This window comes from Salarias fasciatus, chromosome 11, assembly GCF_902148845.1.
Source record: "Salarias fasciatus chromosome 11, fSalaFa1.1, whole genome shotgun sequence".
Classification (NCBI taxonomy): domain Eukaryota; kingdom Metazoa; phylum Chordata; class Actinopteri; order Blenniiformes; family Blenniidae; genus Salarias; species Salarias fasciatus.
In genome coordinates, this window is record NC_043755.1 from 1,442,165 (window position 1) to 1,454,653 (window position 12,489).

The 12,489-nt window shown below is 42.6% G+C and overlaps 1 long non-coding RNA gene across 2 annotated transcripts in view; it reads left to right on the forward strand.

The window, feature by feature from the left end:
* Window positions 1–9,067, forward strand: part of LOC115396209 (uncharacterized) — a 70,696-nt gene extending 61,629 nt beyond the window's left edge. For both annotated transcript variants that reach the window (XR_003932362.1, XR_003932361.1), the window contains one exon: window positions 7,612–9,067. This is a non-coding gene — a long non-coding RNA (uncharacterized LOC115396209). The remainder of the gene's footprint in view (window positions 1–7,611) is intronic.
* Window positions 9,068–12,489: the final 3,422 nt, after the last annotated feature.

Here is a 12,489-nt window from a genome sequence, read left to right on the forward strand (position 1 = left end):
AGTACTCCCCAGGATGATTGCTCGGATGCTGCCCTGGAGGGGGGGGGGGGAGGGGGGGGGGGGGGGGGGGGGGGGGACTCTTTTGCATGAGACTTCAAAACTCAGCCCAAGACAACTATAAGCAGCACAATCTGCCATCAGTGGTTTCTCCAGGAAAATGTTATCTAAACCGTCCTCGGCAGTCTTAGTGAGGCCCCATGCACAGCCTCGGGTTACTGATAGGGGCCATACTGATGAGCAGTCACGATGCAATGAGAGTCTGGAGCAAGCTGCTATAGCTCAGAAGCTGGCGTCTTATCTCGGGTTTGATTTTTTTTTTTTTTTTTATTTACTTTTTGGAGTCCAATCCTTTTTATCTGTGATCTAACCTGCAATGACGAGATAAAGCTGTGCTGACTTTTCCATAAATGCACTTATCTGAGCTGTACAAGCTCTCCAATGCCAATGAGATGGGCAGGATAATCACTTAGCATTCAGTATGCATGCCTTCACCTACACTGGCCTGTGTTTTGCACACTCTTGCCCACAAACACACAAGCAGACACACACATACACCTACAGTACATGAACCGGTGCACCAAGCACAGGGGTACACACACGAGCACACTTTTCCACTTGTGTTGCTGTGTCTACAGGCTATTCACGGTAATAGCTCAGGCTTTCAGCTCTAAGTGTGTTTTTTTTTTTCCTTTTTTTTTTCTGCTCCAATCATACAATAGTGCCTGCTGAGCTGGCAAGTAAGAATATCAAACAGCAAATGAAATTCCTGAGAGCCATCTGCACCAACACCAACTTGTAACATGAATTTTTCATCATTTGGTGTGGTAATATTACCTCATTAGAAGACTCAGGCAGCCATTCAATAAGCACGGTCATTCCCCCTGCCAAGACTAGATCAGCGGCTCAATCGAAACGGCTCAATTCATTCACCTCCTTCTGCACACAGACATAAAGAGATGTTCTGTATGTTCACGTCTTGCTTTAAATCCATTTCTCAAATTTGTAATAATCCAGCTATTAACCTGTATGTTTTTCTAGTCCTGTTTTTTTTGTTTGTTGTCGTATATAGGCTGCTGAAAATTTCTGGACTAATTAAATATCTATCTGTCTATCTGTCTGTCTATCTATCTAATCCAAGTTGTCCACATATGCATGTTTCGCCTCTATCTCACCATATCAGTCTCACTCAGTCTTCAGCTCCAACTGGGATCAAACAGGTATCAGGCCTGGTCCGATATTCACGCCTGTGTGTGTTGCTTTATCTACACGAATACTCCAAGCAGCTCTCAGAAAGTCAGAGTCACTCCGGTCTGGTATATTCATTACTTCCCGGGCTCTCCACCCTTATGCTCGCTTCCAGCCGACAGCTGGTGGTTCTTTCGGTACCTTGAGGTCTCCTGATGGAGTCAGGAGAAAACATCATTTTCACCTGGCTGCTTTTTATTTGCGGGGATGAAAACATCACAGGTTGGGATGCTGCGGATCTGCAGCATCCAGCAGGTGTTCAGCGCGCGTGGTAAGGAAGGACTTGACTGCTTATTTATTAATTTCTGAGGCTTTAAAAAATATATATTCATAAGTCTTCAGTGCCGTTCTTTCCCCGCGCCGCTGCAGGACTTTGTTGTTTCCGTCTTTCTTGTACGGCTGGTTTTCTTATTACTGTTTCCACCGCAGGAAGTCATAACAATAATGGAAGTTATTATATGATAATAGCAGCAAGAACAAAGCCGTCTGCAGTTGTGTGTGTTGACTGGAACTACTGTGAGCACGGCGCGAGTGTGGATTTCTTCGAGTGTTTGGGGGAAAATGATGTCCTGATTTAATATATGCATCACAATCCGCACATCTAAAAGTCTGAGCATCATTATAAATGTTTGTAAATGGGCACATTTTCTGCATGTGATTAGTTTTTCTGGATATATATGTTACACGTTCAGCACGTCTTCTGACCTTTAGGTCCCTTGAAATAGCTTCAGAGTGAAAATGAACAAAAGAAAATCAGTAACAATCCAATTATGTCCGAAAACAACTTTGATCTCGAACTGCTCACATCCACTTGAACGCTGGTATGGAAGCATGTAATCATATCACAAACTGATATCACTGCCCATCTGTATCAGTAATGGTATTTTTTTTTTTTTTTGCAGGGCAAACAAGTAAGGATTTAGCAAAGAAGTCTTCGGCAATCTGCTCCTGTGATATAACTATATATGTGTTTCAACAGGTCTTAATCCACATTACCCGGTTTTAACATGAGATACGCAGGGATTTAAGAAGATCAGCGTCTGTTCAGAGACAGAGAACGGGGAGAAAAAAATTCTCTTTCCTCCCCCTTTTTGTCATCCCTGCATCAAGTGAAGTTGAGTGTGTGTGTGCGTGTGCGTGTGTGTGTGTTTGTGTGTATGTGTGTGTGTTTTTGAAGTGTAGGCTGCAGACTTTATTTCTCTTCATAATCTTTTTTTTTTTTTTTTGCGTGTTTGTGTCCAATACATCGTGCTAACAAGTCCCACATCTTTCTGCTCTCATAAGCCCCAAATCCTTTATCACTGTTGTTGTCATGTCTGCTGTGATGTTTCTCAACCCCCCGCCTTCCACCCCCCACGATATATTTGCCATTGTAATCATCTTATTACAAGTTCTGGTCCCATAAAAACGGCCTCTCCTCGTCGCCTCGGTCAGAAGGATTCCTCCTGATGGGGCGTGACGTTCATGATGGCGTCGGGGACGGATCCGGCTAACCTGTCGGCGGCGCCGCTTCACCGGCCGGGTCTGGTGTCTGGAAAAGCCCGGCGCGTTCTGCCGTGTGTGACTTCCCCCGACCTCCGTCATGCTCCAGCCTCGCACGGCTCCGCACAGCTTCTGTTTCCCTCATGCTAAGAACCAAATCTGGCACAAGGCCGCTTAGCAACAAGAGGCTTCTGCGCCGCATTGCTTTATGTTGAACAAGACAATTAGGCTTCAATCTGAGCATATAGAGACCCAATAAGACTCCGTGCTTTATCTTCAACAAATCCGACTCAAACTGATGAGAGATTCTTTGAATACAATGGCTGTGCAGTTCTTTGAAAGAATTTCTTTTTCTTTTTTCAGCAGCAACCTTCGAAGACTGGTTTTGCTCAGATTTATATTTTGAGTATGAGAGAAAAAAAAATAACTGGTTGTGTGATCAAGCCTTCCTGCAAATCCAGCAGCGATTAATATCTGACAGAGAACAGCGGCTTTGTGAACAGTGATAATTTTTGCTGGCACAACATATTAAACGCTACATTTTCTCAACAAAGAACAACATATACTGCGACAGGAGGAAGGAGAAAGATTTGTTTGAGAGCACAGTCGTGTTGGTTAGCCATGGCTGCATGCGTCTTGGCCTCTGTCGGCCTTATTGCTTTGGTCCTGCCTCCTCGCCCCTCTCCCTGCTCCAATATGATAAGATTTACTGGCATGTCCAAATGGGTAATCTTGTTTATTCACTGTAGCTGTTTGGATCGCAACATCACCGGGAGAATTAAAGCCTCTGAATCTCAGCAGGAGGTCAAGCACAAAAAAGAGGAAATGTAGTTTTCTGTCTCTATTCTGCCTCTGTGTTGGTGTTCATTAGTGTTGTAACAGCTGATATTATTTTCTCTGCAGTAAGCTCTCCCTTCTCTGTTGTCGATCTCACTCTATATATCCTTCTCCTGCTTGAGCTCTTCAGCCACACACCCGCTGACTGTGTGGATGTGTTTATGTGTAAAGAAAGGAAAAGAAAAAAAAAAAAGGATTGAATCGGTACTTGTACACTAAATGTTGGTTCTGTCTCACATGCTGGATCAACACTTAGATTTTAGACACAACTCTGACTTCTACAATCCATACCATTGATCCAAGCTGGCAAATTTCTATATTGCCTCTAAACTGTTAAATTGATCATCTGGAAAAGCCCAGCAGCCTTTTGGGCCAGAAAGGGCAGCAGAGCTGACAGGCTGTGGGTTAAGCAGGGGAGGTGTGGTCTGTCACATGAGCTGCTCTCTCCCTCGCTCGCCCTCGCTCTGGGAGAGATCTTCAATTATAAGAGGCTTGTGCTGCTTTTGCATCCCCCCCCCATCAATCCTTCACCTCCATTCAGATAAGCCCAGGCCTTTACCCCAACGGTTTATGAGAGGAATCTGCACACACTCAGAGTTGATCTCCGGCTTTTTTTGATATTAAAAAAAAAAAAAAAAAAAAACACAAATCCTCTATGTAGACTTTTCTTTGAGGGACATTTTGACATACTGCATTAATCTGTGTGACTTTACATCCAGTGTCCTTCTGTCACCCGACCCTCAAACCAAGACCGACCGAAGTGAAAGACTGACCCACGACTTAGCTAATCGGAAAATAGGTTGAGCTTAATCTGTGATACAATTTCCACCGTCCTTCCATTAGATCAGCATGGAAACAATCCCAGCCGAGCAGATGTAATCTTGGGTTTCAGATTGCAGCAATATGGAGCAAACACAGCAACTAGGCACAACACCGGCCCGACGTGGCAGTGTTCGTGTCACGCAACAGACACAGGGCACCTCTGTCCTCTGGAGGCCGACAATCTCTCCATCAGTGAATCGGTTGACTCGCCGAATCAATCCGCTGGCAGAGAAGAAACGAAGCGCCTGGACAAGACATCTTAGGTGACAGAGCGCTTATATTTGCTCTCTTTCTCACTTTCACTTCCTAATAGATAAGACATCAAGATACCCATGGGGAATTGTTTTTGGTATCTGTATGTGTGTGTGTGTGTGTGTGTGTGTGTGTGTGTGTGTGTGTGTGTGTGGGGGGGGGGGGGCAGGCAGAGGATGTAGGTTGTATGTGATTGCATCAGCCGTGGTGCTGAATGTGGATTCCTGGATTTCACTCACGTATAGTGGGGCTATTGAAAGGAAACAGGTGGCGGAGTACAGCGAGGGTGAGGGAGGGGGAGTCGGGTGGGGACGGGTGGGGGCGGGGAGGGGGGGGGGGTGGGCTATTGTAATTAATGCTGCAGATGCTGCTCTCTGCAGCGCATCTGGGCAGTGCTCTCATTTTCAGAAATCTCCTCCAAATTCGCTGTAAATCCCTGCAGGCCTTCAGAATCCTATGAAATCTCTCTGCACCTTCCTCTGCCTCCCCCCTGTTTCTTGACCATTACCCCCGACGCTCGCACCACACTACACAGCTGATTGTCCTTTTTTTTCCCCCCTCATATGTATGTATGATTACATCTTATATCCTCGGAAATCTCATTGCATCCATTCCGTTTTTGTTGCTGGCCCGGGAAAGTTTTTTCAATTCTTCCTCTCGTGACCCCATCAGAGACACGCAGCACCTTTGCAGGGTTCAGCGGACCAATGGAACGTGTTTGTGCGGCCATAGCAGTGGGAAGCCCGGTCTCCTCTGATTACAGTGTGCTCAGGATTAGAGGGAATGTGCTCTAACATATTCAGTCTGGTATTATGCTGATATCCCCTGACGCTGCCTCACAGGAATCACCAAAGCAAGGCCAAGATGCCTCCTCATTGCAAACAAGGTGGAATATGGCAGCCAAACTGGGGAAAAACCTGACGATGTAAGGTTCAGCTGCGGGGCAGAGGATGGCAAGAAATCCACTCGGCTCGGAAGAATTACAATAAAAGGTGTTTGGACCTTTTAAATAAAACATGGAGCAATTTAGAGGGCCAGAGACGTAACAAGGATGATACACTGTTTGCAATATCATCATCTGCTGGCTTCCACTCCCCTGTCGCTGTGTGAAGTTGTGACATGCGGCAAATTCGTGAGAAAACGTAGACATATTTTGATTTGCATTCACTCACACATCAAGGGCACATTAAAATAAGGGCAGAGAATTCAACAATCTTCTGAATTTCCTTCCTCCTTATCTCCCTCAGCTCTGCGAGCACGGTGCCAGTGGAGCACAGGGGGGGAAAAAAAGCATCTTTGCATAAAATAGCAAGCAGGCAAAATCTAAAACAGTTGGTGAGGAACTCTAAATAATCACGGTGCTTTTGGAGATGAATGCATTAGCATAACTTAGTCCCAGCGAAGTAATCACTCGTCTCAGGGTGAGAAGATCCCCTCCAGGCTCATCTCGCTCCTGCTGCTCCTATCCCCCTGAGTTCATCCTCGGCAGAATGAGTGACCCCCCGAGACTGAGGGGGAGAAAGGACACGTTGCAGAGAAGAGCAAGTTCGAGACCCCTGATGGGTTGTAGGAAAGTGCCTTTGGCGAGTGATGAGATTATACGAACAAAAAAAAAAAAAAAAAGGATAAATCCAGTGGAAAGCATCATTTGGTCCGTCCTGATCCTCATCGCGGTGGGAGTGACCACACGCACCGCGGAGACGGACAGGATACAAATTAGGCTTTGACCATCAGTGTGTGTGTTCATCACAGGGAGGGAGTCTACAAATGAAGACGGCGGCACAAAGAGATAGAAGCAAGAAAATCAGTCATATCTAAATTAAACTATACTTCAATTTGTGATTGCTGAGATCTTTGCAGGATGCTCAAAGTGGCAACATGTACATTTGAACCGGGGGATTAATAGGAAAAGTTTTGATGTTTTATTAAAAAAAAAAAAAAAAAAAATCAAGTGCTGTGGCTTCCCATTTTAATAAGTCAGAAAATGAGAAATGCATTGTAAAAGTTAACTGAACAAAAACTGGGGAAAAAAAAAGGCAGTGAAACCAAAAAAAGAGTCCATGAAAAATTCAAGATGAAGTGAAAAGGAAGGCTGTCTCTAAGGGAATGTCACTCTTATCCTATAGTTGAATAATCACCACTACTTTCAAAATCTACATCACCTTATCCAACTTCAGGGAGCGTCCACCACGGAAAGGAAAACTAACATATAGACAAACTCGAAGCCTGCACTCAGAGGTTTCAGAGGTTAGATCATTAAACGCAACAGAACTTAAATCAGACATACATTTATCTAAACCCTTTTGTCTGTATTTGGAGATTTTCTGTTCAAACACAACAAGAATGAAGATGTTTTCACAATCATCTACAACCTCTCAACAGACTCATACACAAAATCAACAAGTGACAAAACAGGGAGTTTTCTAATTATCCGCGGGATGAACTGTATGTTCAGGCTCCGTTCCTGCTGATTGTACGAAGAGCAAAACACCTGCGGGTACAAGTACAGCCTCCATACCTTCAGCAAGGCAGCAGCAACATTAATTACACACAAATCAGTGAGGGGAGGGAGGGAGGCGGCAGCAGCACCAAGATGGATATAAATAGAATTTTTTTCATTCAAAGTATTTGGTGTTATGTGTGACTTCCTTTCTTCTCATGGCCCGGATGATCCTCATTATCCAGCTGCTCTTCATTCCACAAAGATTCTTTTTTTTTTTTTTTTTGGGAGGGGGGTCTTCTCATGGAGGCTCTTCAGGTATCTACCTTCTATTAGAACAGGGGAAAGTCACAGCCTCGCATACGTTGTAAGGAAATTCACTTTTAGCTGTGAAGTAAAGGCTTCCAGTGTTAAAAGAATAACTCAAGTTGATTCTGAACAACGTTGCAATTTCACCGGGAAGTCCAGGAGCCGATCCTTTGTTTCATTTAATCGATGCTGATGTTTTTTGTTTGTTTTTTTTGTTCTTGCAGGTACACGTCTGATTCACTGTGGGACGACAGAGGTGGCACTGAGCGGTGTGATGGTTTTTAATCAGCTGTCAGCTTCACTTACCTCCAGGTGTCGGTGCCGTGTCAGCCTCCCAGACTGCCTCAGGAAAGAGAGAAGGCATGACCGCCACAACAGAATAATTAGGAAAAATGCACGTTGTGGATGATGCGCTACAAAACATCACATTACAGGAACACACGGGTGTCAACATAAAGGCTGCGGGCCGAGTCAGGCCGCTCAGGGGCTTCAGTTTGGTCTGTGGGATGAACCGAGCAAGATTTCAAGTTTAATTTCTCAATTAAAGCAAAAAAATCTCACTGGTGGCGCAGCAGGATTGTTAGATGGTGGATATTCATTACAGATCATCATCATCAGATTCACCACGAATTCTCGGTTCCAGCAGCATCGTCTCGTGAATTCAACGAAATCAAAAAGAAAAAGAGATTAAAAGTTAAATGATATTCAAATAAAACCTGATATTGAAGGTGTTTGGTAGTCTGTATTCCACAGGTCTTAGCTGAGGGTTGTTGATCTTATCAACCCTCCTTCGTGTGAAAAAAAGACATTTCCATCACCTGCAGTAAACTCTGTGCCACAACACAGAGAAACTTTAAAGTATAAATTTAAAGGTTATTATGGCACTGTTTTCCCGGTCTGCCCCACTCAAGATAAAATTGGGCTGTATGTGGCCCCTGAACTAAACTGTGTTTGACACCCGTGGCCTATTAAAGCTTGCGTGTGTCTATTTTTAATGCCTTTGAGAAGGAGGTGCACATCGGCTCAGCCTTCAGTGCAGATGCTGCTGTTGACACCATGAGATCCATTCACTGGGATTTCATTTACAGCTCCGGTTCGAGATATTTTCTGTGTGGCGGCTCTTCAGACTCTGACTCGGTGACCTGCCGTCTCCCATCTGCTGTAATGTGCAAAATGAAAATGCAGTTTCTTCACTTTTTATGCAGAGTCTCACTGTAGTTCACATTTGAAGGCATTGTTGAGAACACAACGTAAAACCTGTACATTTTTTTTCCCTCTACTTTTAAAGGTTTTGAACTTTTTCTTAGTGCACAAAAAATATAGCCTATGTGTTATTATCATTTGTAGATATTCTATCTAATTACTAAGCTTATATGGTCACGTCTGTGGCCTTAAACTGAAATTTATTTGCCGCAACGTTGCAACATTCCTCAATAAGACTGAAATCAACTGACTCCTATCGTATTTTTATTGGATCAATAACAGCCAGTGGTTGAAAATTGTGTTATCATGTCATGTGAGGTGATTACTATTAGTGCTCTACTAACTAGAGCAAAGAAAAGAGGGTACATTTCTTTGAGATACTCAAATTAAAGTTAAGTGAAACGTTCCTGGTATTTTTAAAATATTTACATCCTAATTTCTGACATAGATTATGCACTAATTCACTTATATGTCCATGCAACATACTAAAATCTTATTCAAAAGCAGGTTTTATGATGAAATAAAATGTTGCACTGTAATAATAAAAAAATGTGTTTACTGTATTTTCTTTTTTTTTCATCATTAAAAGTCTTACTAACTTCAGGTCCTCCAGTTTCATCACTCAGTCAAACGATGGATGGATCATTCATGAATAGGTAAAGAGTGACAATCATTGCACTGCACCATGAACATAAGATGAAAAGATAAAGTGACTATTTTCAGCGTGACGTTCGGTGTTTGTCATAAGCAAAAGGTGATCTGTACTTGATGTACATTATTTACTAGTTTGCAGGTGAACTAATTGAAAAACTTTTTAAAGTGGTTACTGTATTGATAAGAAATGTTGTCAACATTAAAGTAATTATTATACCCAACTGGACTTAATTACTAGATACAGTCACCTTGCTTGTTCCCTTCATTTGTGTGATAGTAATTATTTTTTGTTGTTTTGTTGTTGTTTTTTGAGTAAATTGCTTGGTGGCTCTTCCATACCGAGGTCATGAAGGCTGCAGGGAGAAGGAGTGGATGTAACCTCAGTGACTTTCTCCATTTCTCAGGGCATTAAAAGTGAGAAGTTGGAACTGGAACTTGTTCGGTCATTGTTTAAACTTGTCGCTGCTGCTTTTATTTCATGAGCAGACTATGGAGACGCACTTTACTGTATACAAATGTCTGTTTAGCCTCATTGCAGATGGTGCATGCCACTTTTTTGGCACGAGGAACAGGATTGAATGTGTATCAGAACCACAGCCTGGTGGCAGAAACTCTTCAAAAGATCTTCATGTAATCCATGAAGCTGTTTCATACAAAGATAAAATCAGTTAAAATCCAAATATGCCACATTGCTGGAGTTTTTGTTTCAAATGTTTAGTCCAGAAAAAGAAGACTGAGGACCATTCAGCTTGTAAAACCACCAACCGATCACCAAGGGACCAACTCTGTTTACCGACAAGTGTCTATACTACCTATAAACTGAGACGTTTAAAGCAAAGAGGGGATGAAGTACAAATGTTAATGTGGCTCTGTCTAAATTTGGATCATAGTTGCCAATCATTCATACAGTTATTGTATATGTTTATTTCTGTCTATTTTTTCCTCTATCCCTCACTTAAGGGTAACATTCCTAATGGCCTTGTTTCAATGCGTTTCCTTTATTTCCTTGTAAAGCACTCTGCACTGCCTTGTGTCTGAATTGTGCTGTATAAATTAATCTGCCTTGCCTCGCCTCTAAATAACAGCCCACGTCCACAAAAAAAGGAAACGTGTCACAACAAAAGTAAATTAACACACAGTGATGAGATAACTAAAGAAGATTATTAAAAGTAAGCCCTTGGTAGAAACTCACCTTTTGGATTAGTGGTTAAAAGTACAATATTACTTTATGAAGAAGTAGGTGCGATTAATCACTGCGGTTCAGAAACATGCACACACCTGTCAGAGGAGGCTGTACAGCTGTGCAGCGTCTCGGCGTCTGTGAGGCTAAAATTACATTCAGTCTGGACGAGGTGCTGCTGACACTTGGTGACGAGGTGCAGATTCAGACAACGTGAACACCAGCACCACACCGAGGTTTGATCTTCTGGAGGTTTCAAAGGTTGCAAATTGTTACAGCAGATGTTGCAGATGTTGTCCTTTTCCTCCGCAGCTGAGATTAATTGACTCCTGTGAAACTTTGATGAAGCAGCTGAAAGTGTTTTCGTTCAGTCGGGCCTTTGGACGATCTGTCGCTGCTCTATTTTATTTGTTCAATCGATTTCATATTTATTGTTTTTTGTTTTTACCCTTTTGTATCTTGGCTGCTCCTTCCGTATTTCTATATATGCTTACATTTTTATTGACATGGTGCAAAGGACGTTGTGATATTTTATCTGTGAAAGGTGCTATGAAGGAACATTTTACTTGTTCTTACTTAAAGGTGCTGTAGGCAGGATTCCGCATCTCCGCCATCTTGCAAGATGGCTATTTGACCCATCTAAGATGGCGATTTGAAACCCAGCACAGCCAATCCGGTCCTGTTTTTTCTGACATCACGCCCTTACGCAAGTTAAGCCCCTCCCACAAGAACGCGCGACGAACGCCCCTCGACCAATCACGGTTAGAGTCTCATGGGCTCTTCTGATTGGTCAAAGATACCTGGAGCTGTCGAGATTCCTTTTCAGCTCAGAACAGAGACAGATGGAAACGTTGCGCCCTCGCGGTAGTGCAATTATGCTACACTCCTAAAGGATTATCAATGGATACTCTAACATTTAATCCAAAGAAAACACTGAAAAATTAGCAATGACTAGCAAAATCCTGCCTACAGCACCTTTAAATCCCCAAATGTTTGCAGATCATGAGCAAAGAGCAAGCAGCACAAACATCGTCTAAAGAGAACCTTCAAGCTGTCAATCAACCTTTTCAGTTCTGTTTGTAACTATAATAACTATTCAACAATTCAAGCCTGTTGTTAAACGTATATTTTCCCCATTTGTTCAAATTACCTGTTGTGTCCATCATCAGAAAGGAAAATTCACACCTCGTCAACAGAGTTTGACCTTTCACCTGGACTCAGCGCTCTTCACTCCGGCACAGACACTTGTGCACGAAAAATAGCTGGTGACAGTAGAAGTATTGTCACTTTTCACTTACGTAAAATTACGTATCATTATGTTACTAGAGTTTTGACAAATGACACAAAATTTGATTTCCTTGAAAACAAACAGGGAACAAAGTCTTTTGCTTTGACCGTTTTAACGCAACAGTAGCAGGAAGGTGGGTTTATATTGGGATGAAGGTGAATTATTTTATTTAGTGAATACAAAGGATACCTGGGCAAAACATAAAAGCTTCTACCTGGATGGAAATTTAATTCCTGGCTCTATCATGAGCCTCCAGAAGAAGGTTCAAATTAGAAGATTTGCTATTTAAAAAAAAAAAAAAATGAAGGTGCTCTGTAAGATACAATGCCAGAAACAAAACTGCTTATATAAATATGAATTAAGAAGCAGAATATTCACTGATATTTGTATGAAAATCATGTCAACACAAATTTTGTTAGTGAAGGAAAGATTGCGGCAACCTGCTGAACCAGACCCAATAATCACCTGCTGATGATGGCGAGCTGATGTCTGCGGGGTTTGCATCAATCATTCCTCAAAACAAAACCAAAGAAAAAACAAATCAAACAGATTAGAAAAACCCTGGAATCATTTCAGGAGAAAAAAAAAAAGCAATGTTTAGTCGCGGATTGTTGCTGAGTTGTGGTGAAGTGTCTGCAGTGAAAGGTCAAACTGTGAGAGCAAAGGTGGAGGTGTTGTGTTGATAAATATCTCGGTGCTCTGAGAGCGTGGAGGAGCGTCTCTGTGAATACCCAGACTCGGTTGCTCATGGTAACCCGCAGACCAGGTTATTGACAG